The sequence below is a fragment of the Sorex fumeus genome, unplaced genomic scaffold (genome assembly GCF_029834395.1).
Source record: "Sorex fumeus unplaced genomic scaffold, SorFum_2.1 ptg000002l, whole genome shotgun sequence".
Classification (NCBI taxonomy): domain Eukaryota; kingdom Metazoa; phylum Chordata; class Mammalia; order Eulipotyphla; family Soricidae; genus Sorex; species Sorex fumeus.
In genome coordinates this window covers 321,043-346,146 of record NW_026606059.1, presented here as the reverse complement: position 1 = coordinate 346,146, position 25,104 = coordinate 321,043, and the positions used below count along the sequence as shown (strand labels likewise).

The window sequence follows — 25,104 nt, the reverse complement described above, 5'->3', positions numbered from 1 at the left end:
GATTGCCCCTCAATGCCTCTTTTGCAAACCACAGCACCCAAAAGGAGAGAGAGAACAAAAGGGAATGCCCTGCCACAGAGGCAGGGTGGGACAGGGGGAATGAGAGGGATACTGGGATTCGTGGTGGTGGAAAATGGGCACTGGTGGAGGGATGGGTACTTGATCATTGTATAATTGAAACCCAAGCACAAAAATTTGTAAGCCTACAACTGTACCTCATGGTGTTTCACTAATAAAAATAAAAAACCAAAAACAAATACAAAGTAGGAGTCAACCAATCGTAGAGGGTAGTTGTTGTTGTTGTTTTACAGAGATATATAAAAAAAAAGCACACAAGCTTCAACCTTAAGCAACATGTTAGTGATCTCTTATAGAAGAACTTAATGGCCCCTGGGTGAAATACAATAGTTTTTACACTCTTTGTCTAAGGATACTTTTTTGTAGCATTTTCAGCAGTTTTTCATTTAAAAAAAAAAGCCAAAATATATTATTTCGGTTCTGCTTTGGTGCAGGGATTGGGGTCCGGGATGGAAACATCTGAAATATGGTGGTGGGAAGATGTAATGGTGGTGGGATTGGTGTTTGAATATGAAATGTAATTAAATATTGTGAACTACTTTACAGAATAAAAAAAATTAAAAAAAACAAAAAACAAAAAACAAAGCCAGGTCAGCTGCATGCAAAGCAAGAATCCCACTTGTTAAACTAGCTCTCCAGGCCACAAAAGCTAAAAGTTTGATTTTGTAATTAAGTGGCATTTTTGGAGTAAAAAATTACCATTGCAATGACACACAAAAAATTAGATTTTATTATATTAGGTAAGTACTGTGGTGATTTGCCAAGCTTTTAATTTAATAAAGTTATTTCAATCCTTGTATTTGTACTTTATGATTTAGTATACTGTACTATGGGTTGATTGTGTCAACTGAAAAAATAATCATTACTAGGAAAAAAAGAGTTCCTAGATACTATATTAAAAACAGGACTCATGAGGGGCTTTAGCGATAGCACAGTGGGTAGGGTGTTTGCCTTGCACGCAGCCAACATGGCCGACACAGGTTCGATACCCAGCATCCCATATAGTCCCCCAAGCACCGCCAGGAGCAATTCCTGAGCATCGCTGGGTGTGACCCCCCCCCCCCCCAAAAGCAAGATTCATGAAAGAAAAATGTGACTAATTGAATTTCACTTGTCTTGGAAATTTTGATGTTAAAAACAGTAAGAGAATGAAAAGAGGTTGTAAATTAGGAGAGAATCTTTAAAAATCATATGTCTGACAAAGAATTTGTATGTGGAACATATAATACACTCTCAAAATTCAATAATAGGAAAGAACTCATTTAAAAGCAGGCAGAAGTTTTGAAGACACTTCATTAAAAGTAGAAAACAAGTACCTGGGAAGATGCTCACCAGTTTTGGTTATTAGCAAATTAATACCATAAGATATTGCTACTCAACTGTGCAACTGTATATATCTCAAAAAGACTGGAATTTGTTTGTTTTTTGGGTCACATTGGGCAATGCTTAGGGGTTACTCCTGCCTCTGCCCTCAGGAATCACCGCTGGCAAAGCTCAAGGGACTCTGGGTACTCTATGGGACACCAGGGATCAAACCCAGGTTGGCCACACGCAAGGTAAACGCCCTACCTGCTGTACTATCCCTCCGGCCCTGGGATTTTCTTGAATAAACTTCTTTCTGCTTTGTTCACTTCCATCACTCCCAACTCCTACTTGTTTATTTTTGATGGTGGTTGTGGTAGTGATGTGGGGGCCACGCCTGGTGGCAGAGCTCAGGAGTGGTACACAGGATTGAGCCAAGGACGGCTACATGTGAAGAAAGTTGCTAGACCCCTGGACTATCTCTATGGTCCCTTACCCATTGTTTTAGTTTTTTGGGGCAGGGGAAGGATCGCACCAGGCTGTGCTCAGGGCTTACCCCTTGCTCTGCTCTCAGTAGTTATTTTTGGTGGGGCTCAGGGATCAAACTTGGACTTGACTAAGTGGAACGCAAGGGTCCTACCCACAGCATTATCTCTTTGGTCCCTACTAGTTTTCTAAAGATTCATTTTAGGCACTCTAGAACCCAGGAATTCTGTCTGAGATCTCTGCTTCCCCTTCATCTCCACCCCCTCACTCCTCCCACTCCCCTACTTGGATCTGGATTAGGAGTCTTTGCACTGAGTGATGATGGGTCCTCCATCTTGTCTATCAGGTCCGCTCAAACACATAGTACGAGCTTATTTAATATGAATTTCCACACTTTTAAATTGGATATCTATGCAGTCAGACTCCTTCTTTAATTTTTTATCTTCAGAAAATAGCACATTAAAATTTGTTGAGTGGGTGAATAAATTTATGAGTTCTATGCTCCTTCATGAAGCTCGGTTTCTGCTTGGCCTCTGACCTAAAGCCACAGGAAGGTTTTATAGCTCCAAAATAGCCACTGCTATTCCCTAATCATTTGCAGGTGTACTCACCCTGCAAAATTAAAATCATTTTTCTCTCGTCAGAGACCTTGTTCTCTAGGCAACTTGCATAGCTAAACAGATCCTCAGCCTGACCTCTGAGTTATTCCCTTTGAGTTTAGGCATCGCAGTGATTAGTTTGTGGATAGTTTGTGATTAGCTATCTGGATACAATATTAATTGTTCTGGCAATTAATCCTGCAGAGAGACAGTGTTGGAAGTGACTCTGCAGCCACCACATTTGGTTTCTTTGCTACAGCAAAGGCTTTCCCTTCTGCCATTGTAAAGGTCTATTTCTGAAGATGAAGTCCTAGGTCAAAGTCAGCCTTCTCAGCACCTATAAACACTTCCTTGTTTGCTCTTTCTTTATTTGAGTGGGCTCAGGGGGAGTTGGGGCCCATCCTGCATTTTTTTTGACATGAAATAATTTTTAAAAAATTTTTATTGGTGAGACATCATGAGGTACAGTTGCAGACTTACAAATTTTTGTGCTTGGGTTTCAATTATACGATGATCAAATACCCATCCCTCCACCAGTGCCCATTTCCCACCACCACGAATCCCAGTATCCCTCCCACCCCCCATTTCCTCCCATCCCACCATGCTGGCAAAACCCTCCATTCTGCTTTTTCAGGGGCTATTTCTGCCTTGGTGCTTAAGGGTCACTCCAGGCAGTGCTTGGGGGCCATGTGATGCTGGGGAGGAAACCCACACTCCAGCATGTGCTCCAGCCCCTGATGGCTCCTCCCCAGCTGTCTGCTCCTCTTTAGAGTGCTGACCCCAGAAGGGCAGGCAGCCCTTCCCCGTGTCCTGCCAGACACTGAGTTATGTAAGACAGAGTCTCCTGGGTGCGCTGAGATGGTGCTAAAGTGTGACACTTGCATACATATCTCAAGATGCCTTCAACATAGTCTGCCATTACGTAAGATTGCTGTCGTAGGGAGCATTGGGTTCTCACTCATTTTGAACTGTTTCTTTTTTGAAGCTTTGAGGTTTCAATCCAAGGCCCCACAGCTTCGATACATGAACTAGACCACTGAGCCACATTATGGCCCTAGATTATGACTTATTTTTTATTTACAATATAGCATTTGATGTACATTAGGAGCGTGATAAGTATAGCTAATAACTGTATGACTTTAAAACTCAGGTGGGTGTTTTTCTTTCTCAGTCAAATGTGAGTCACTCTAGGATTAGCAGCTAAAATCTGTTAGCTTTAGATTTGAGATCTACTGCAAATGGCACCTTAAAAATTATAACTTTGTAATTCATGGTGATTCAATAAAAAATAAAATGAAAAGTTAAAAAAAGGAATTATGAAGCCCAATTTAGTCTGATTTTATTTTTGCATCTGAAAATAGCATGATGCTACTCAGACTGTAGGACTGTGAGAAATAAACAAGAGAACATAAGAGTGTGGAGAGGAGGCAGGAGGGGGAACGCCGGTCTCACCAGGCACCTGGCATAGACCGAACACCCCTAGGGGTGCTGCACAGAGAGGTAAGTGGGAACTTTCTGTACTTCTGCCTTCACTATCTTTTGTCTTCTGTATGAAAAAAAGGGAAGGGCTCGGGGTTTGGAGAGGATAAAGCATACCTTAGGAATGGTCGCATCAATGACCTTCCTAAGAGAAGTTTATTTGTGAAGTTATCTCCAGGATAAAAACAAGAGAATAAACTCTAAGACCAAATGATGTCTTATCTATGAAAATAATAAGGTGAGCATTCTGGCAAATTAATTAAAGGCAATAGCTATTCTTTATGGTATAGACAATATACCATATTACCAATATACCCTAGTTACAGGAGAGAAAACCAAAAACACCAGACTGGGGGCAGGGTAGGAGGGCGGAGGTGCCTCAGGCCAGGGAGGTGGTGGCATGCACTTTGGGGACAGTGGGGTGAGGAAACTGTACAGCAGGACGAAAACGCCAGCGCCACTGTCGCCTAAGTGATGGCACTTTTTTTTCCGCTTTCTGGGTCACACCCAGCAATGCTCAGGGGTTACTCCTGGCTCTGCACTCAGGAATTACTCTTGGTGGTGCTCAGGGGACCATATAGGATGCTGGGAATCGAACCGAGATCCGCTGCGTGCAAGGCAAATGCCCTACCCGCTGTGCTATCGCTCCAGCCCAATGACGGCGCATTATTTAACACAGAACTTTCTCTGGTAGTCTGGCAACACCACTATGGCACTATGGTAGACAGGGATGCTGGCTCGTGGCAGGACTTTTGGTTTTGTTTAGGTCTTTAGCTGAAATCACCATGGGGTCGGTTGGTGGGTCTTGGAGGTTCTTCCTCGGGCAGAAGGAGGAGCTCCAGCAGGGGCTAGTGCAGGCCGTGCTGCTGGCTCCCTAGCTGGGCTTGGGGCAGTGCTCACCTGAGCATACACCCGGAGGAACGGCAAAGGCCTGGGGCCTGCACTCCTCCGGGGGAATAAAGGGAGGAGCCGGTGAAGCGCGTTCTTCCAGAGAGGCGCAGCTCCCCAGACCGCCCTCACACTTGCTGGGTTTGCACTGCGGGGAAGTTCTGGTGCAATCAAGCAGCTCCCCAGACGCGGACGAGAGGGTCCGCGAGGAGCCGGGATCAGCACCAAGCCTTCGTTCTCAGAGGAAGGTGCTGGTCGGGCTGCAGGAAAGAAGGGAACTTCTCAAGACTCAGAATAGGTCTTCTGCAGGTCCCTTTACCAGCATCAGTTCTTGTCCAGAGTCATCATATCATTTTTTTTTAAAGAGGTTTTCTCTAAGGGATGCTGGGACCGGAACGCGTTGGCAAGAAGCTCCGCGCGGAGCGCAGTCGGGCCCTGGGCTCGGACGGCCGAGAGCACCTGCTGAGGCCGCCGCGCGCGCGCCAGGTGCGCCCCGGCTGGGAGGGCGGCGGGGTCGGCGGCGCCCCCTCTCAGGCCGGCGCAGGTCGGTCCGGGAGCTAGACCGGCCCACCCGGAGGCTGCCAAGGCGCGCGGTCCCCGTGCCGGGATTCGACGCTGCGCGATCTCCCTCGGCGGCGTGGAGCCCCGCGCCCGCGGTCCTCGGGGGGACACGGGCCCGGCCACCTGCGGCCGCCGCGGACACACAAAGGCGCGCGCAGGCCGGCGCGGGGCGGAGCCAGGCTGCGGGGCGGGGCGCGGCGGGTGCGGGACTCGGCGGGCACCCGCGCTCCGAGAGGCGTCGGCGCGGCGCCGACGGGAGGAGCCCCGCGCCGCAGGACGCGCAGCCGGCCGGGCCGCCCAGGTAAGCGCGTCCCCGCGCCCCCGGCCCGCCGCCCCCGGGGGACCCCTCCCCGCGCCCCCGGCCCGCCGCCCTGGGGACCCCTCCCCGCGCCCCCGGCCCGCCGCCCTGGGGACCCCTCCCCGCATCCCCGGCCCGCCGCCTCGCGGGGACCCCTCCCCGCGCTCCCCGCCGGCCTGGCCGGGCGCCTCTCGGGGACCCCGGCCCGCCGCCTCTGGGAGGGACCCGGCCCGCCGCCTCCCCGGGACCCCGGCCCGCCGCCTCTTGGGGACCCGGCCCGCCGCCTCTCGAGCGCGCCGGCAGACAAAGAGCGCGGGCGGGCCGGGGTCCCCGGGGTCCCCGAGCCCGACGCAGTGCCCGGGATGCGCCGTGCGCCGCGCCGCGCCGCGCCGCGCCGCGGCCGGGCGGCCACCTGCGTTCGGGGCAGGGGCGCGCCGCGGGGAGACCGGGCCGGCGGGGCGCGCGCCCTCCAGCCCCGCGTTCCGGAGCGGGTCCCGCCGCCGCTCTCGCCTCCCGGCCGGGCCGCGCCGCGCCGGGCACCTCGGTCCCTCCCCGCGGGATGTGCCCGCGCGTGGGTGCGGCTGCAGCTGGCAGGAGCGCAGGCTGCGGAGGTGCCGCCTCCCGGCTGCGCACCCTGCCCACACTGCGCCGGGCCGGGCTTCTCCCGGCTCCGGGGCTATTGTTTACGCGCTGCAGCTCCGCGCAGCTCCGCCGCCGTCCGCCGAGGGCTGCAGTGGTGCCACCCCGGCCCGGGCCCCCGCCCCGACCCCCGCTCCCGTCCCCTTTGGAGGTTCCCGGGCTGTGCTCCCCGGAGAGGGGTCCAGGCGGCGTGGCCCCCGGACCTGGGCGGCATCCCCCCTCCGGGGCTCGAACGCAGGCAGCTCGGAGGGCGATGCCGCCTGGGAGCGGGCCAGCCGCTTGCACCCGGCGGTGTCCCAGCCTGCCGCCGTGACGCGCTGGGGGTTCGTTTCGGAAGCCTGCTCTCGGCCCGGAAAGGGTTCGAGTCCGCACGCCTGCTCCGTGCCGGTCTGTCTTCGTCGCCGAAGTTGCTGTGGAGGAATCTGCTCCTTCTGTGCTGCCGCCCCCGGAGCGATAGCGGAACCGGCCCGAGGGGCGCGGGCCGACTGGACTTGGGTGGCATTTAATTGATGAACTGTGTTCAGGCTGATTCTGGAATCCCTGGTTTGCGCAGTTAGTTGTCGGCTTTGTGAAATGGCAGTTCTCATTTGCCTGGGGTAGTTAATCCATGGAGACAAATTGCCCAAGTTTGCTCCAGTCCTGGCATTACTGACTTGGGCGGGAGACTGCGTCCTGGGCCACGCGCCTGCCCAGCGGGCAGACTGGAGAGACTGCGGCTGCTGGCACCAGGCTCCAGATCAGGTTCCCTTTACACTTCTGGCATCGTTAAGGTTTTCCTTCTGTGCTCTTTGCCTCAGATATGACTGTGAATGTAGCAGAGTCTAAAAAGTCAGCTGTGCTGTGGAGACAAACCTTTCCCATCTCTTTCCTTGCCTAAAGCTCAATGACTGCGATTCCTTCCAGTTTCAGCGTTGTGCGATCGTGTTAGAGAAGAAAAGTTACTCAGAACTGGGCAGATAGCGCCGAAGGCTAGTGCAGCAGTCCTGGACTCAGTCCCTGGCATTACATGGTGCCTCAGCTCTGCTTGGAGCAACCTCTGAGCACCACTGGTTGTGTCCCCAAAACAAAAACACTAAAGTTACCCAGTGGAGTAAGGCAAATAATTTTAGTCCAGCTACACGAGCAAAGCAGGGATTGGTCATAGAATTTATGGTTTGTGTTAACATCAGTATTATTTTAATCCCAGTGTTACTGGTTTCATTTGGCTGGCAGTGCTGGGGGGGAGGGGTCACTCCTGTGATGCAGGGGGTGCGTGCCCCAGGACGTCCAGCATGCAGAGCCCGTGCTGCAGCCCAGAGACGGATAACAACGGCTTCCTCCTCCGCCTTTGGCAGTTGTGTCTGGCTTACTTTCCCCAATCGAATTCGGTATTGCTCTTATGCTTGCCATCACTTTTGTTTATTTAACAAGTCAGTGAGGTGGCAATCTAAGAGGGAAGAGAAGCGTCTTCACGTGCTTTTGTAGTCACTTCCACAATTTGGGGATAGTTTATGTATTTGATTGTTGACTTATACTTCTTCACACAGTTTTCCATGGTGGAATGCTCATTTTTAAAAAAGTTACATCAAAATAACATCCAGGGTTAACAGTACCAGTCAGGCATAAGGGATGGCTCCGTCTCTTATTCCCTCAGCCTTTCTGTTCAGACTTCTAAGGCAGCACTTAGTATATTGCAGTTATGTGCATTGAGGATGGACCAGAGTCCCCTTGTCTTAGACGTACTATGAGCACCTTAGTGGCACTAATGCTGTTAAACTCATTTCTCATCTTTCCAGCACCTTGTAAGCTGCTCACGACAGGGTATGTTCCTAGGAATGTGGACTGAGTCAATTTCAGGTTATAAAAAATGCCCACTGCTTAGATAGGTAGGCAGGAAGTGGTGAGGAATTTTCCCTCTCATGAGTCAGATGGGCAGGTTACATAAGACTGAAGGGAACCGGTAAGCCAGGACTCAAATCCAGGCTGGCTATTCTGCTGCCTCTGAGCATGAGCTGTACTAGAAAGCAAGTTCAAATGCTGCAGGTCTGGGTTCTTTATTTTTCACTCCAGTGACTTGGATTGGCCAGTTGACAAAATCAATTTTGTTACTACTCTGTTGAGTCATGTGTGACCTTAGAAGGCAATTTGTTCATGACAAGCTTTGTCCTCTAACCAGAAAGTTTGGACACACCCCCACCGGTCTCAGCTCTAACTCTGGTTCTAACACCTGGAACTTCATAGGGTGGTGGATATGTGTAGGTCCAGCTTGTTAACCTGTCGGGGTTGGTTAATGAATGTGAGCATCGGTTGCAAAAATAGTAAAAGGTTTCTGAACTTACAATAGTGGAAAATTAAATCACAATTAACTGTGTGGGCCAAAGAGATAGTAACGGGGGCAAGTCACTTGCCTTGAACATAGCTCGCTCGGTTTGAGCCTACCAGGAGTGATCCCTGAGAAGTCCTGAACACTGCTGAGTGCCCCCCACCCCCCTTCCCCTAAACCCAAATCAACCACATAATGAGTTTTTCACTGGAGTGAAAAATAAAGAACCCAGACCTGCAGCATTTGAACTTGTTTCTGGTGGTGCTCTCCTCTTGATTTTCTGAAGTTAAAAAGGTGAAGTTGAAGTACTGGTTTAGGTAATACCACAGTTTCAAGTCACACGTAACCACCAGAAGCTGCGTTTCCAAACCCGAGCCAGTTTCCAGGAGACAAGCATCTTTTCTGGCCACAAGCCCAGAGGGGTCTCCTGGAGTGAAGGTTTCTGTGCTGATAGGTATGACTCATGGAGAGAACTCTGTCTCTCCCATCACCTGGGTCTTTTCATCCTAGACAGCAGGGCAGGTTGCTGTTAACTAACCAGGACAGGCAGTACCTGGGCGTGTTTGGTTTTGGTCCATATACAGCAGTTCTCAGGGCTTACTCCTGATTCTGCACTCAGGGACCACTCCTGGCCAGACTTGGGGGACCACATAGGGGGCTGGGAGATCAAACGCGGTTTGGCCACATGCAAGGTCAGCGCCCTACCTACTGTGCTACCTCTCCATTCCCTTTGGTACCCTTTCTGTAATGCAGCTCTGGACATGTTTGAAGTTCATGGCCTTTCAAAGAAAATGGTATGGAACGAGCAGTGCGACTTTTAAAAAATCGCTTTTCCTCTTGGAGTTGTAGTTTCTTTCTCTTTCACTGTAGCAGTTGGATCAAATTATACCAAAATTTACTTCTGATCTTTAGCTAATTGAAAGGCTTCTGGGTATTAGTGATAATTCAACAATGGAAATAGAAATAGTTAAAACAATGTGTGTCTGCTATCCTAATAGCTATTTTGGGCTTTCTGTAATGCTATTGTCTATAAATATATATAAAACATTTTTATTTGTAAAACTAGACTTACCGTGCACTGTAGCACTGTCCTCCCATTGTTCATTGATTTGCTTGAGTGGGCACCAGTAATGTCTCCATTGTGAGATTTGTTGGTACTGTTTTTAGCATATCGAATATGTCACGTGTAGCTTGCCAGGCTTTGCCGAGTGGGCGGGTATACTCTCGGTTGCTTGCAGGGCTCTCCGAGAGGGGTGGAGGAATCGAGTGCAAGGCAAATGCCCTACCCACTATGCTATCACTCAGGCTCTAGACTTACCATATTAAAACAAATGCATTTCCATTAGTGGTGATAGTGGTGTAAAAGTACACTTCCAACGCCTGTGCAGCATGAATTTTAGTTTGGTTGACAGAGTCCCAAACAAATCATTTGTATTCTTGCCATTAGTATCACAGCTGAATAATTCTGTAGTCTGAATTCTGTATCCCTGAAATTCAGCCAACGATTTCTATTGCTGTTTATTTTTCTTCTTTTGATTTCTTATTCTTCTCTTGATGTCCCTAGATCCTCGCCCCTCCACCTCCCGCTCCTCCCTCCCATACAAATGCAGAAGATTTCCTTCCTTTTTTCCTTCCGTCATAAATTTCCTTCCTTTTCCTATTTTCTTTATGAGCATTGATGACCAGGTTTTTCCCAGAATATCCTGAAGCAGATTGACTGACGTGCTGATAGCATGTATACACCCCAGAACTTGTATATATGTTCTTGTCACAGACCTTCTGATCACCAGGCAGTTGAATCTTAAAGCTTCCTTAAATAGCTTAGCAAAAAAAGCAGTGTTTAGACATTCAGTATTCCATAGTGCATGAATGTGTGGATATCGATATGTGGTTGTATGCTTTGTAACATGGGCACTGTCGGATGACTAGTGACGGATGACTATAATAGTCAGGATTTTACTGGCCCATTGATTATGATATTACAAAGAACACTAAGCTTTCAGGTCACTGGGGGAAAAATGTGGGTTCCCATAGCAACAAGTGATGTAAGCTGTTGACATGATTTGCTAAGAACTCATGCTCTTCTGGGCTTTATTGGCTCAAAGCTTAATGTACATGATGGGTTGAAAAATAAGGAGACCGTGCAAAGATAGTTTCTTGTAGTGTTGTCAGGCATCTAATTTTGCACTGCAGCATTTGGAGGAGAATTCAGTGGATGGAACTTAAAGCGGGTATGGGGGTATGCAGGGAGGAGGACGCATGGAGGGATGGCGAGGGATACCATCTGTGCCCACAGAGAGGCATTCAATCTTAGAGACTTCATTGGGGGGGTCTCTTTTGTATAATTAGAGGAGCAGACTTTCTCTTTCACACTCTCTCAATTTATTTGGATTGCACAGATGTCAGGGAAATGTCATGTGTGTGGAAGAAGAAGAAGAAAAAATTCCAACAAAATTCAGATCCATGGGCAGAGATTGTAATTCAATCACTTTGTCCTTAAATTGGCACCTGTTTAAATAGTGGGAATGTTCTCTGCTTTTTCTTTTGGAGGATCAAGCCAGAGCAGTTTGAGAAATAAAATTCTCAGTCTTACACAGTATTGAAATTCAGAGATTAAGCATAAGGGGGAGAGGGTGGGGTGGAAATGGAGAGATGAGAATTAAGCACATTAGACCCAGAACTAGTGGTACCTATCAGAGGTTTGTGATTTGTCATTCATCTTTAATATACTGGCCAGCTGGAAAAAAAACAATACTACAGGACACTCTACACTTAAAGGAGAAGGAGTAATCTTTCTATTTTTCATAATTCCTTTTGAATTTTTTTATTTTTTATTAAATTTTTTAGTCACAGTGCTTTATGATACTGTCAGTGATAGGGTTACATGGACTCAGCGTTCTCACACTACCCCCATACCACAGAGTCCTTTCCCTCCATCGTTGTCTCATGATTCCTTGAGATAGTTCTGTGGACCAGTTCACAGATTGTTATTTTGGGTCATTTGTTATTCTATTTTTTTTTTGCTTTTTGGGTCACACCTGGTGGTGCTCAGGGGTTACTCCTGGCTTTTGCACTCAGGAATTACTCCTGACAGTGCTCAGGGGACCATATGGGATGCTGGGATTTGAACCCGGGTCAGCCGCGTGCAAGGCAAACGCCCTACCCACTGTGCTATCACTCCAGCCCCTGTTATTCTTTTCGTATGCTTCTTTACATTCCACATGTGAGAGCTCATTCTGTCTCTGTCCTTCTCCGCTGGCTGTCTTCCTTCCACATAATTCCTCTTAGTTCCATCCACATAGTGGCACATTGCATGATTTAATCTTTTCTTACAGCTGAGCATTATTCCATTGTGTGTATATGCCACAGGTTCTTATTTAGTAATCTGATTTCGGATACTTGGTTGTTTACAGGATTTTTTAGCCTTCAAAACTTGAAATTATTCAGTTAATAATTTCCCCCTCTGCTTTTGAGTACAAGTCATTTGTGTAGAAGTGAGCCTTCTGAAGTTGAGAAAAGAGTTTTGAGGGTGTTTATTTCCCCCACCCAGGTGTGACTCTGTCCGTGCCCAGACAGAGGACCTGCATGGAATGGGGATGGCAGTAAGGGAAATGGGGCAGACAAATGCCAAGTGACTCGTTACCCTCTGATCCCTTTCTCGACTCTACTCCCTTCTCACCAGTGTTCTATGCTCTCTTTATAGAGTCTGCCTTGAAAAAGTTGTCTACACTGGCTCTCTCAATTCTTCCCATCTCAGCCTATAAAACAGATATTATATAGTATTATATAATGTTCAGTTTGTAAAAACAATTCATGTAACATGTAAGTAACAAAGCAAAACAAAAAACTAGCCAAAACCCAAACCAAAAATATGCATCATACGGCCTGAGACGAGAAGGCTAGTACCTTTGTGTGCCTGCTCATCTCACGTCCAGTTCTCTGGAAAACACCCTAGCAGACTCCTGTCCCCACCATCCTGTGGTCCTCCCCCATGCTGCTCACCAGTGGTCTCTGCTCTGTGTCATGCAGGTTAGTTCTCTTGTCCAGTGATGCTGATGGATCTTAGTAAGACTGCAGCAAGAGTGTACATGCCTCTTTTCTCAGATCTTTGCTTCCAGACACCCAATTTTCTCCCTCCCTCCCTCCCTCCCTCCCTTTCTCTCTCTCCCTTTCCCTTCCTTACTCCCTCTCTCGCTCTCTCTCTCTCACCGTCTCCCTCTTTCTCTCTCTCTCCTCCCTCTGCCCCCCTTCCCCATGACCTTAGGCCCCCTTTATCGGAGTCTCTGGTTGATCCCTGAACTTTTATCCTTGTTGAGTTCTACTAAATTTTGACCTGAAGTGATGGAAATTCCCTAACTCTTTACTCTCATCTCTCTTCTTTTCGTCTCTATATTCCTACTTTTGGTCTGAATACTTTCTTCACACTGAGGATCCTGCTTATTTCGCCACACTTGACTTACTGTCAGAACTCCAGCCCTGTAGCCAGCATCTTCCTTTGAGTGTCACATCATCTTAAGTTCTTATGATATATAGAGCCCACAGCCTGTTTGCCCCATCTCTGTAAGGGACAGCTCTGTCTTCCTTTCAGTTAGGCCAAATTCCCGAGTCTCCCTTTCTCTTTCTCACAGCAATCACAGGTTTAGAAAATCACCATGTCTCACTCCTCTGTCCAGTGTGAACCACGCTATCTCTATGCCACCATGATCTTGAGAGACTTGAACTTACCCCTTAACTGATTTTCTGCTTTCTGTGGCCATCTGCAATCTAGTATCACTACAACAGTCCAAATGAACTTTAGATATATGGAATATTCGTTATTCATTCAACAAATTTTGACTAAATACCTGCTATGTGCCAAGCATTATTTTAGGAGCTGGCTTATAACATGAACACAACACAGTGATCCCAAATTCCTATTGTATTTTGGTCCACAGTTCTCCAGTGGTCCTTACACACTCAGAACAAAGCCGAGCTCCTTAGTTTGGGGACTCCCCCTCCTTCCATGTTCACCAAATCCAAACCTGTCTTGCTCTTTTAGATATGCCAGATATATTCCCCTTTCTCACAAGCTCCGAGGGCCAGCCTGCTCTTTGGTTTTGCTCTTCTTCACTCCCCATGTGTATCGCACAATGCCTGCTTTCATTACTTGCTTTTTTTCACTCTATTTAGCACCAACTGACTTGTTATTTTCCACTTATATTTCTTTTTTCTTTTCTTTTTTGGGTCACACTTGGCGATGCACAGAGGTTCCTCCTGGCTCCGCACTCAGGAGTTACCCGTGGTGGGGCCTGGGGGACCATATGAGATGCTGGGAATCAGATCAGGCCCATCGCGCACAAGGCAAATGCCCTCCCCGCTGTGGATCGTTCCAGCCCCTTCCATTTATATTTCCATAGTCTCTCTTCCCTTCTAACTTGTAAACTAGGTAGCAGAAGGACCTGTTTACCCAGTGCCTAAAATGTAGTAGACACCTTTTAAGGGATAATATGTCTTTAGAATCTGCTGGGTTAGACTTTGAATGCTATTTAGGCCTCTGGATCATCTGAGAATACTCCTTTTTCTCCCATTAACTATTCCCTCATCACTCCAAGGTGGCTCTTGTTTTATTTATTTATTTATTTATTACTAACAATGCATTCTGTGGTATTGAACCTCTTGTAGTATTTATCCTTTTTGACTGGTGTTTCCTTTTTTTTTTTAATTTTTTTTTCTTTTTGGGTCATACCTGGCGATGCACAGGGGTTACTCCTGGCTCTGCACTCAGGAATTACTCCTGGCGGTGCTGGGGGACCATATGGGATGCTGGGAATCGAACTTGGGTCGGCCGCATGCAAGGCAAATGCCCTCCCTGCTGTGCCATCGCTCCAGCTCAGACTGGTGTTTCTTGTAGCTAAAGCTCCAGCATTTCTTTGTTCTTTAGCACCCAGCAAGTAGCAGTCAGTCACTCAATTACTGCTGAATTGAATTACTTATTTGTTGTATTATTGTTGCCAGAACTTGATAAAGTTGCTCTGTGCCCTCCGGTCTCTGCCTCCTCTGGATCACACTGACTTTGTCGCCTTGACTGTGAGTGTGTCATTACTGAGTGCAAATCACGCAGGAGCAGCCACGGACTTTGTTGTTCGGAACCAGCCTCTCAGGGTGATCCCAGGTCTGTGTGATACAGTCAGGCATCTCCCCAGTATTCTTTTGCCGCCAAATGGATGCTCTGTTTCTCCAAACATGCTGCTTGCCTGGAATTGGTGTTTTTTTTTTTTTGGTTTGTTTGTATGTTTGCTTTTTGGGTAGCAGTGCTCAGGGATTACTCCTGGCTCTGCACTCAGGAATCACTCCTGGCGTGGGGGACCACTGGGAATTGAACCCGGGTCAACCGCATGCAAGGCAAACGCCCTACCCGCTGTACTATTGCTCCAGCCCCTGTGCTTTTATCTTTATCTTGTTTACTGTTTTTTTTCTCTACTCCTCTGGACATCCACCCATTTTAAAGATCTCTCACCACATAGAGGAAACCACCTCTCAGTTTCCTAGGGGCACCTGATTTCTTGCCCTTCGGAGATCCCTTCTAGTAGGTATTACAGTATGTTAGTTCTTCACTCTTCTGCCTTTTAGCCTCTTCTGTAAATGGTGAGTTCTCCAAGGTCAAGGACTGTGCAGTCCTTCCCTCTATCTTAATAACGGCGTGCTCCTATAGCAGCTACTTCTCTGAATGCGAAACAAATGAGTCACTCAGGGCCAGCAACAGAACAGTGGGTAAGGCGCTCAGTTTGAACATGACCAACCTGGGCTTGATTCCTGATGCTACACATGGTCTCCCAAGCCCACCAAGAGTGACCCCTAAGCACGGAGCCAAGAGTAAGACCTGAGCACAGCTGGGTATGGCCCCCAAACAAAGCAAGCAAACTGGGTGTGGCCCCCAAACAAAGCAAGCAAACAAAAAACATTAGAAAACAGAACAAGTGTCCCAGGAAGCTACATAAGGGTCGAAATTTCAGTGTTTTAGTCCTTCTAGAATGGGATCTTGCTCTAGGCATGGGCCCCTGAAATCTGTCTCATAATGGGGAAGTGGAAGTTTGGAAGATCCGAGTTCCACATAGACAGGGGTTTCTCTTGTTAATTAACTCTTCTAGGTCCCCAAAACAGAGCTCACCAACAGAGCGCATGACTGTTTACGGTCTGAACTCAGGGGCCATCCAGGGAGTAGGGGACTACGGCACTGGCCTTATATGCAACTGACCCTGGACCCTGAGCACCTCTAGGTGTGCCCCTGACCCCAATAAAGCTTGAGTGCTGTTGAAGTATCTAAATTGTTAATGCCTGTGTTATATAAGTGAGCATTCCTGTGTCCTAGAGAAACTTTTCTGAGATCACCCATTAGAAATGAGCTCATTTTCTCTCTCCTCTTATGCCATGGATGAAGAATCCCCATCACCTTTTCCAAAGTGACATTTACCCATGTTACTCTCTTTTTTTGCTTTTTGGGTCACAATGCACAGGGGTTACACCTGGTTCATGCACTCAGGAATTACTCCTGGCCGTGCTCGGGGGACCATATGAGATGCTGGGAATCGAACCCAGGTTGGGCTGCATGCAAGGCAAACTCCCTACCTGCTGTGCTATCACTCCAGCCCCCATGTTACTCTTAAAAATAAATAAAATACATTAGATATTAATTCCTTCCGTCCTGTTCATTTGTTTCGTATTATTTGCTTTTGGGTCCCACCTGGTGCTCAAGGTTTACTCCTGGCTTTGTGATCAGAGGTGACTCCTGGCGCAGTGCAGATCCAACCTGGTTGGTCACTGGCAAAGCAAGTGCCTTAACTGCTTTGCTGTCTCTCTGGCCCCTCTCTTGTTTGTTACAAATATAACCCACAACCACTGCCTATCAGCCTGTCTCCCACCCCCAATCTCCTCTGCATTTGTTTTCCTTGTGTTTGGTGGTTTCTTCATTTTGCATATACCTGAGCAGGTCTAGACCACTGGCTTTGGTGGTTATGCTGTTTCCTTGATGTGGTCTGTGTGTCTTATAAACATTTTGTGATGGGGTCATTCAGTCATAATTTGAAGGTGTTTTCTTGGCATGCTGCTCTTAGTCTTTAAATAAAAACTAAAAAACTAGCACTTTTTTATTTAACAATGTATATGTTTAAATATACAGATGCTTTTGTCATTGATCACGGGACCCTTAAGCCAGCGCTGTTTTCCCAGAGCACAGTGCTGTATAATGTACTTCCTCAGGACTGGAAGCTTTGCCACTCATTTCACCATACAATCTCCTGGAACAGAAAGTGTTAAAAAAATCTAAATGTCCCATGTGGATTTTTAGCAAATAGTGGTGAAAAGAAGCATTCATCCACTTAACCTTCCTTGTTCAGTACCCTTGACTACCAGAACAGGCAAAGCAAGTGGCGTAGTTTGGTACGCTTAGTTAGTTGGTGGGCAAGGCCTGGGAACTGCAGTTCAGAGACCACGCCAGACGTTACCCTGTGTTTTATAGCTGAGCTCTTCAGGTGGGATGAGACAGCCAATATCAGGCCCACCTCTGCGTTCTGACTGAGGGTAAATGGCACTTGCCTCACTAATGAAGGCCATTGTTTGTTTCTTGGAGAAAGCATGGAATGAATCATTTATGCTCTCCAGAGAAAATGGAAAGGGTAGAGCTAGAGAAATTACAAAAATATGTCTAAAGTCAAGTTGTCGAAGCTGGCGTGGGCATGATTGGGGAGGGCAGGCATTAGGTCAGAGTGCCCATCTCTACACTACAGGATGGTCCTTCTGTGGCCCGGCCCTTTCCTTTCTCAAGTGTTCATTTGTGCAACTGAATAAAGGAGTTTATGCACTATTTTTTAAATATAAACACCAAGCACTGTAGTAGGATATTTTTCTTAATTGTTAGGACTAACCTTTGAAATAGCGTTTTGGAATAAAAAGAAAGTAAACAGTTTTTACACTTAGCACATTTTAGTATGAAGTTGCGAGTGACTTTTGAGGAGTCAGAATGTATTCTTTTCAAATCTGTATTTTCCTCCCCTCTTGGAGAGCCCAGTAAGCTACCAAGAGTATCTCGCCTTCACTGCAAAGCCTGGCAAGCTACCCGTGACGTATTCCATATGCCAAACACAGTAACAAGTCTCACAATGGAAATGTTATTGGGCCCACTCGAGCAAATTGATGAACAACAGGAGGACTGTGCTACAGTGCTATTCTCAAGTGGTACTCATGACTTCAGGTATTTTTTAGGTGAAGAACTCAGTGAGATTTTGAAATTATCAAAGTGAATTACAGATTCCTGGAGTGCTGGTTGGGGGAGCAATCTGTGTCAAACCACGTATGACTTCATCCCCTCATTTTCCACATGGGAAAGCATAGATCAAGGTGGGGAATCGGCATTGGTGGAGGGATGGGTACTTGACCATTGTGTAACTGGAATGCAGGCATGAAAGTTTGCACCTCATGGTGTTACACTAATAGAAAAAAATTATTTAAAAAAAGATTGGGAAAAGACTGGCTCTCACCTTTTTCCTAGTTGATTTTAAGGCAGGGTGGGAAACACAGATTTTGGTGGTCGTGGGTTTCAGGTTTGGGGAGTGGGCACAAAGAGGTACAGTGGTGTTAAAGGGTTAATATCCATGATTTACAAAGCACTTGTAAAACTTAACAAGAAAAATCATTCAACTCCCATCAAAAACTGGGAAGAATAGATGAACACACACTTCCTTGAAGAGGACATAAAGATGGCTAATAGGTTTATGAAAAAAAAGTGCACTTGACATCACTTATGATTAGGGAATTACAAATTAAAACAGCGAGACATTATCTCACACCAACTGAGACAGGCCTAATCACAAAAAACCAAAAACAACCAGTGTTGGTGTGAATGTGGAGACAAAGAAGTCCTCATGTACTCCTGGTGGGTATGTCAACTGGTTTAATCTTTTTCGAAAGCAATATGGAAACTTCTAAAGAATGAAAACTTGAACTTATGATCCAACAGTTTCACTCAGCATATACCTCATAGTCCCCAAACCACTATTTTGAAAAGGGGTTTGCACTTCTGAGTTCATTGCAGCACTGTTAACAATGGCCCAAATCTGGAAGCAACCCAAGTATCCAAGGACAGATGACTGGATAAGGAAACTATGTTATATATACTCAGTGGGATAGTACACAATTATAAGAAAAGATGAAATCATGTCATTTTCTACTACATGGATAGAGATGGAGGGTATTATGTTGAGTAAACTTAGCCAGAAGGAGAGAGACACATTCAGAATAATGTGTCTCATATGTGGGGTATACAAAATATGGGAATAACATCAGCAAACTTGATTTTAGAATTGGGGTTTCCAGTTGGGGGTGGGGCAGTGGAGGTATTTGGGAGGGTGGAGGGTAGCAGACACTGGTGTAAGGTGAGGTGTTGGAATGTTTGCATGTATGTAGTCTGTCATTAACAATATTGTAAGTCAAAAAAAATCTAGTAGTATCTCATATAGTATCTCATTTTGGGAAAAAGATGTTTTTTTCCTCTTGTTTAAAATTTTCAAACATGAGGAAAGGATTAGCTTGCCACTAATTATGCCACTGAGCAGAGGTCACTTTGCTTTTTTGTTGGGGTGATAGACCAAGGACTGAATCTGCCATGACCTTGATGTTAAATTCCCAGACTGTGTCCACTAATTCTGATAAGAGCCTCTCCTTTCTTCCCCTGGAATAGGAAATTGATCGAAAGCTTTCTGGAAAAATTCTCGTTAAATAAAAGGCATGCCACACACTTTACTTTCTCTTTGTTGAATAAAACTCCACCAGCTTTGTTCATTCCTCCATAATTCCTTGTTCCTTGTCTTCCTGTGTAATTGCTCTTTTTCTCAGCTCCAGGAAGCATTTTGTGGAAAGCCTTTTCACTTATTTTGTTGTCCTACCAGTAGAAACATTTCTCTTTACTTGCTGTTTTACAATACTGTTTTAAAATTAAAAAAAAGAAAGTTTTATTGGATCCACTGTCCACAGTCCTCCTGTTGTTCATCAATTTGCTTGAGCAGACCCAGTAATGACTCCATTGTGACATTTGTTACTGTGTTTGGTATATTGAATATGTCCAGGGTAGTTTGCCAGGCCTTTCCGTGCAGGCAAGATACTCTGGGTAGCTTGCTGGGCTTTCCAAGAGGGATGGAGGAATTGAACCTGGGTCGGCCAGGTCAGTTGCATGCAAGGCAAACACCCTACCTGCTGTGCTATCGCTCCAACCCATTTTATTAGATACAGTATGTATTTCTCATTAGAGAAAGGGGCTGCAAAGTCTGGCTTAATGGCCTGTTGTTTGCTCTTGTTTTATTAGAGCATAGCCACCCACTCTTTACAAGATATCTGTTCTCATGCCGCAGCAGTCTGCTTGTGCTGAGTAGTTAAGACAAAAACTACAGGACACACAAGATCAAAAGTAATTGAACTGACCCATTGGCTTAGGGGTTTCATTTGTTTGTGCTGGGTTAACCTGGGGATAAAGTACAAACTCTGTGCTCTGGATTTACTTCCTGGGGTGCTGAAGATAGAACCCAGCTTCTTGTGTGCAGAGTATGTGCTTAGCTCTTTTAGTTTCCTCTCTTGTCTTCTACCTTGCCCTTTTAAAAAGGGAACACACAGGGAAAATTGATCCACAGGACTGAGTTTATGGGGCCTGGGGAGATGGAAAGGGCTGAGCTGCGGCGTCCTTTGGGTAGGACGTGGGGACACTGGTGACTGGTTTGTGTTGGACTTCTGGACATATGAAAGTATGAGTTCAAAATATGTGGGTGCGTGTCACGTGCGTTTGGTGACCATAAACTGCTTCCCCCACCCTGGTATCCCCCTGCCGTGGGGTACATGAAGGAGGGAACAGGATCGCCGGGCTGGCTGGGATCAGTCTCGTTTATCTCAGTCTCCATCCCACCGTTCATTGCATCTTGGCCATGCACCTATTCCCGCCTCACTCGCTGCGCCTTCCATCCCATCTCTCACCGCCCCTCTCCCCGTCTCCCACTGCCAGCCTCACAGCCTTAGGCACCGACCCAACCCCCAGAGTTCAGGTAGCAAATACACATAAGTGAGGCTGGCGGAATGCCATCTAGGGCATATTACTATCCCTTTTTCTTAGTCCCGCTCCATTTAAATGGTCATCTTGAATTTACTTCTTAATAATATTTCTAGTCATTTTGTATGGACACAGTAAGGGATTGGAGCGATAGCACAGCGGTAGGGCCTTGCACGTAGCCAACATGGCTGACCCAAGTTCGATTCCTCCGCCCCTCTCGGAGAGCCCGGCAAGCTACCGAGAGTATCTCGCCTGCACGGCAGAGCCTGGCAAGCTCCCCGTGACGTATTCGATATGCCAAACACAGTAACAACAAAGTCTCCTGATGGAGACGTTACTGGGCCCGCTCGAGCAAGGGATTTACCAAGCTTAAAAAGTGTCTCTCCTGGCGACTTATATCGCTACATATCCCAGACTGCAGTCCTCAGGCCAGATTAGTCCTTCCTAATCCCAGCAGGGTCCCTGTCCAGTTACTTCTTTTTTGGGTCATGACAGAGTTTATCCATGACCATGCTCTTAACTTATTATAAGTCGTATGGTGCTTGGCCTGTTCCTTTTTGATGTCAGGGTAGCTTAGGGTCCATCCAAGTCCCTTACTGAGCCCTGGGTCCATCCATGTCCCTTACTGAGGACCTTCCTTTAGGGGTGCTAGGAACTAAGGGAAACTTAAGCTTAACTTGACAGTTTCCCAGGAGTAAATATTATTTGGAGTCAGTTAACTCTCAGGTAGCAAGAGCATAACATCAACTGTCTTCCTGTGTCTATACAAAAAAGACATTGCTCTAAAGTAAACTGCAAAGGACATAAAGGAAAGAGAAAAGCACTTAGAAATACAAAATCCAGAATCCTCTGAAGAATCTGACTTTACAAGTCACAGGGTCTGATTAGGGGAAATGAGTGATTAACCATAGGGGAGCCCAAAGGAGGAGGTAAAGATGAATACTGAGGAAATGGGAGTGCTTTGGGAGCATTGTGATGGGTGTTACTCAATAAATGTAAACTTCCAGCATAGGAGAAAGGAAAAACCAATGTTATCCAGTATGAAACTATCATTAGCAGTGTTGTAAATCACAATGCCTCAGGCAATAAAGATGAAAAATTTTTCTAAAAAAACTAAATGAGGGTAAGGAGAAAAGGAGGAATAATTTGTAATAGAGTAGAGGAACATGTTGATTTTCAAGGATGTATGCCATGGTATTATATATAATACCATGTTACTTCAATAAGTCAAAAAATTACTGACTTTATCAGTACGCAAATGATTATACGAGATACATTGAAAGCAAAAAAGTATAAAGGATTTATAGCACTTGTTATGCAATGATCAGATGTAAGAACCAATCGCATCTTACTGAGTTTCTTCTCATGACAAGTACATTAGAATGTTAAAGTCACATCATAAATAAAATTTTGATTTACCTACAGTTTCAAATGTGTTTATCATAGATTTTGCTATTATGTATGATCATTTTAGTTAGCTATGCTGTACTCATGATATGTGCATATGTACCTCATATTCATTGATTATTGTGGCACAGTTTTATTTAAAAAATTTATTGATTGTGAATCTGTAGTTTACAATAATATTAACACTAATTTTTCATGCACATAATTCCAGCATTACACCTGTTATCAGTGTGCCCATCTCCCACTCCTACAGATGCCAGTTCCCTCCTTCTGTTCCCCGGTCCCAAGTCAGTTGTATGAATCAGTTCTCCCCGTATATTGCCTTTGACCTTTTGTTGCTCCCTTGCTGTGTATCTTCAAGTCCCACATAGGAGAGAGTTTATTCTGTATCTGTCCCTTTCCTTCGGATGGACTTTACCCACCATGATATCCCCTAATTATGTCCCTGTTGGTTTTTCATCCATATGATTCCAAGAGTGGACCCAAATTTAAAGCTTTGTATCCTAGTGATCCTAGCCAGCAGAAAGAAACATGATACACTGTGTCCAATGAGATATATTTGGAAGTTGTTGGTTGGAACTTCTGACAAAGCTCTTTAAGAGAGCTGAGTCATCTATCAAACTGAATTTGTTCTCACTCTTTCCATATTTGAACTGGAATGTGGTCAAGGTGCAGAAGTGCCAGCAGTGTCTTGGAGGCTGTGGAAGAGAGCTGTATACCAAAGATGGTGGAGAACGGGCTTAGAACAAAGGTTTTAGGTCCCTGGTTCAGGTAATTGCCTTACCAGCCCAGATGGACAAAATTCTTGTTAATGGAAATGAAAGTAAATGCCACTCTTGGTTAAGCTGCCATTAGTGGCTTGTTTTATTTCATCAGTACCTATTAGAGTTAAGCAACAAGGCACAGAGATATGAAATAACCTTGGGATTGTTCTAGAACTCCTCTTCTTCCATTTTCTTTGCTGTCACTGTTGTGCAGATTTTCTTTTTCTAGTGCTTGGACCATACCCTACAGTGGTCAGGGGTTACTCCTGGCTCTGCTCAGGGATCACTCCTGGCAAGCTCAGGGGTCCATGTGGGATGTGGAGATCGAACCTGGTGAGTCTCATGCAAGGCAAGCTTCCTGCCGGCTGTACTATCGCTCTGGCTCGTTTGTGCAGATTTTGTTGCTTCATGTATTGTAGAATAACACTGCCACAGGGAGCTCAGGTTTATTGGGTTACACCCATCACAGTGCTCCCAAGTCACTCCCATTCCTCTATTTATCTATGAACTCTTCTCCCCAGCCAGTTAATCACCTTTTCTCCCTAATCAGATTCTGTTAGCTTGTAAGATCAGATCCTTCTAAGGACACTGAACTTGTATTGTAAATTATGTCTTTTGCATAGTTTACCTTAAAGCAATGTCCTTTCTGTATGGACACAGGAAGACAGTTAATATTATACTTTGTAACTTGGGAGTTGATTGACTCCGAATAATATTTACTCCTGGGCATCTGCTTTCTTGACTCAGTTGCCCTTAGTTCCTAGCACCCCCAAAGCAGGGTCCCGATGAGGGACTGAATGGATCCAGGGCAAGCTGTGAGCTACCCTGGCATCAAAATGGGCCAGGCCAAAGCGCCACGATACTCAACTATAAGTTGAGGGCATGATCATGGACAAATGCTGTCATGATCCAAAAGTAAGTAACGACGAGACTAGGACCCTGCTGGGGCTAGGAAGACTAACCTGGCCAGAGGACTGTAATGTAATATATATGTATATATATATATAATGGCAGAATATATTATAGTGAGATATCCTCAGGAAGAACCAAACTGTAAGTTTATCTCTTACTGTGCTCATGCAGAATGACATTGCTAGAAATATTAGAAGTAGACTTACTACAACTATTTAACTAGATTACTAGCTGAGGAAAGAATACACCCTTGTTGGGATCCCACCCTTGAGCAGATCTCCTAGTTATATGGAATAAATCCTTTTAGATTAGATTTTATCCTTGAGTTAATCTCCTTGAGGAGTGGTCTTACCTCTCTTTGCTGATTTGTTAATGTTCAACCCACCTTTGTGTCACCACCTTACGTGATTGCTATATAAACTAAGATTGTAAGCTCGAAGGGGGCAGAATCAGAGGTGAGAGTGAAGATTGGAATAAACTACAATTGATACCGACCAGCCTGGCCCTCGTTCATTGCTTCACCTGCCCATCACCATCGACCTCCCTGGGGTGGGGGAAACGGCTCGAGACTACCGAATGCGGGCAGCGGGAGAGATAGCGCGCCGGACCTTCTGAAAACATACATTGTATAAATCACTAAAGGAGGATTCCCTGACCATCTCTTTATTAATTTCTTTTGCCCTTCCTTTCAGTAGTCACATTAACCCAAGGTTGGTATCTTTTTAAGTGGAACTTTAGTCTTGGTAGCGCTTTACTAAGAACTGCTATCTCTTCCCCATAATTTGTTGTGGCATTGGGCCAGATTTTATTTTATTTACATCTGCCCTGTCTGACTTTCTCTTCTCTCTAAAATGGATATTCAGATTTTACACCTTCCCAAAAGACACACACACACACACACACACACACATATATATATATATATATATATATATATATATCTGGAAAGTGTCAGTGGGTTTGTGTATAACCTCTTTTACATCACTAATATTTAGCTGTCTTATTTGAAAGAGCATGCAATAAATAAATTATATTTTTCCCTATGTCAGAATAATAACTTCAGTTTTGAGAGGTACCATAAGAAGATGTAATTCTACCCTGTACCTGAAATTGTTCTGCGGTGGTTGGCATAGCCTAGTTGTGTACGGGCTGTTGGAAGATTGGGTGAAGATATTATAGTATACTTTGTATCTTCTGTATACATGTACTTAATGGCTTAATCTGTCAAATCACATTATGAAATCATGAGCTTGAGCTTTTGTTAATTTGGTTCCCTTTTTTGTTACTACTGTTTTGGTTCCTAAAGCACAGATTACTCTAGCATT

General features: G+C 45.8%; 1 protein-coding gene across 1 annotated transcript in view; it reads left to right on the top strand.

The window, feature by feature from the left end:
• Positions 1-5,581: 5,581 nt before the first annotated feature.
• The window catches only part of HECW1 (HECT, C2 and WW domain containing E3 ubiquitin protein ligase 1), a 310,169-nt gene continuing 290,646 nt past the window's right edge, over positions 5,582-25,104 (top strand). Inside the window, exon 1 of the mRNA XM_056112411.1 lies at positions 5,582-5,694. The gene's annotated coding sequence lies outside the window, so the exon portion shown is untranslated. The remainder of the gene's footprint in view (positions 5,695-25,104) is intronic.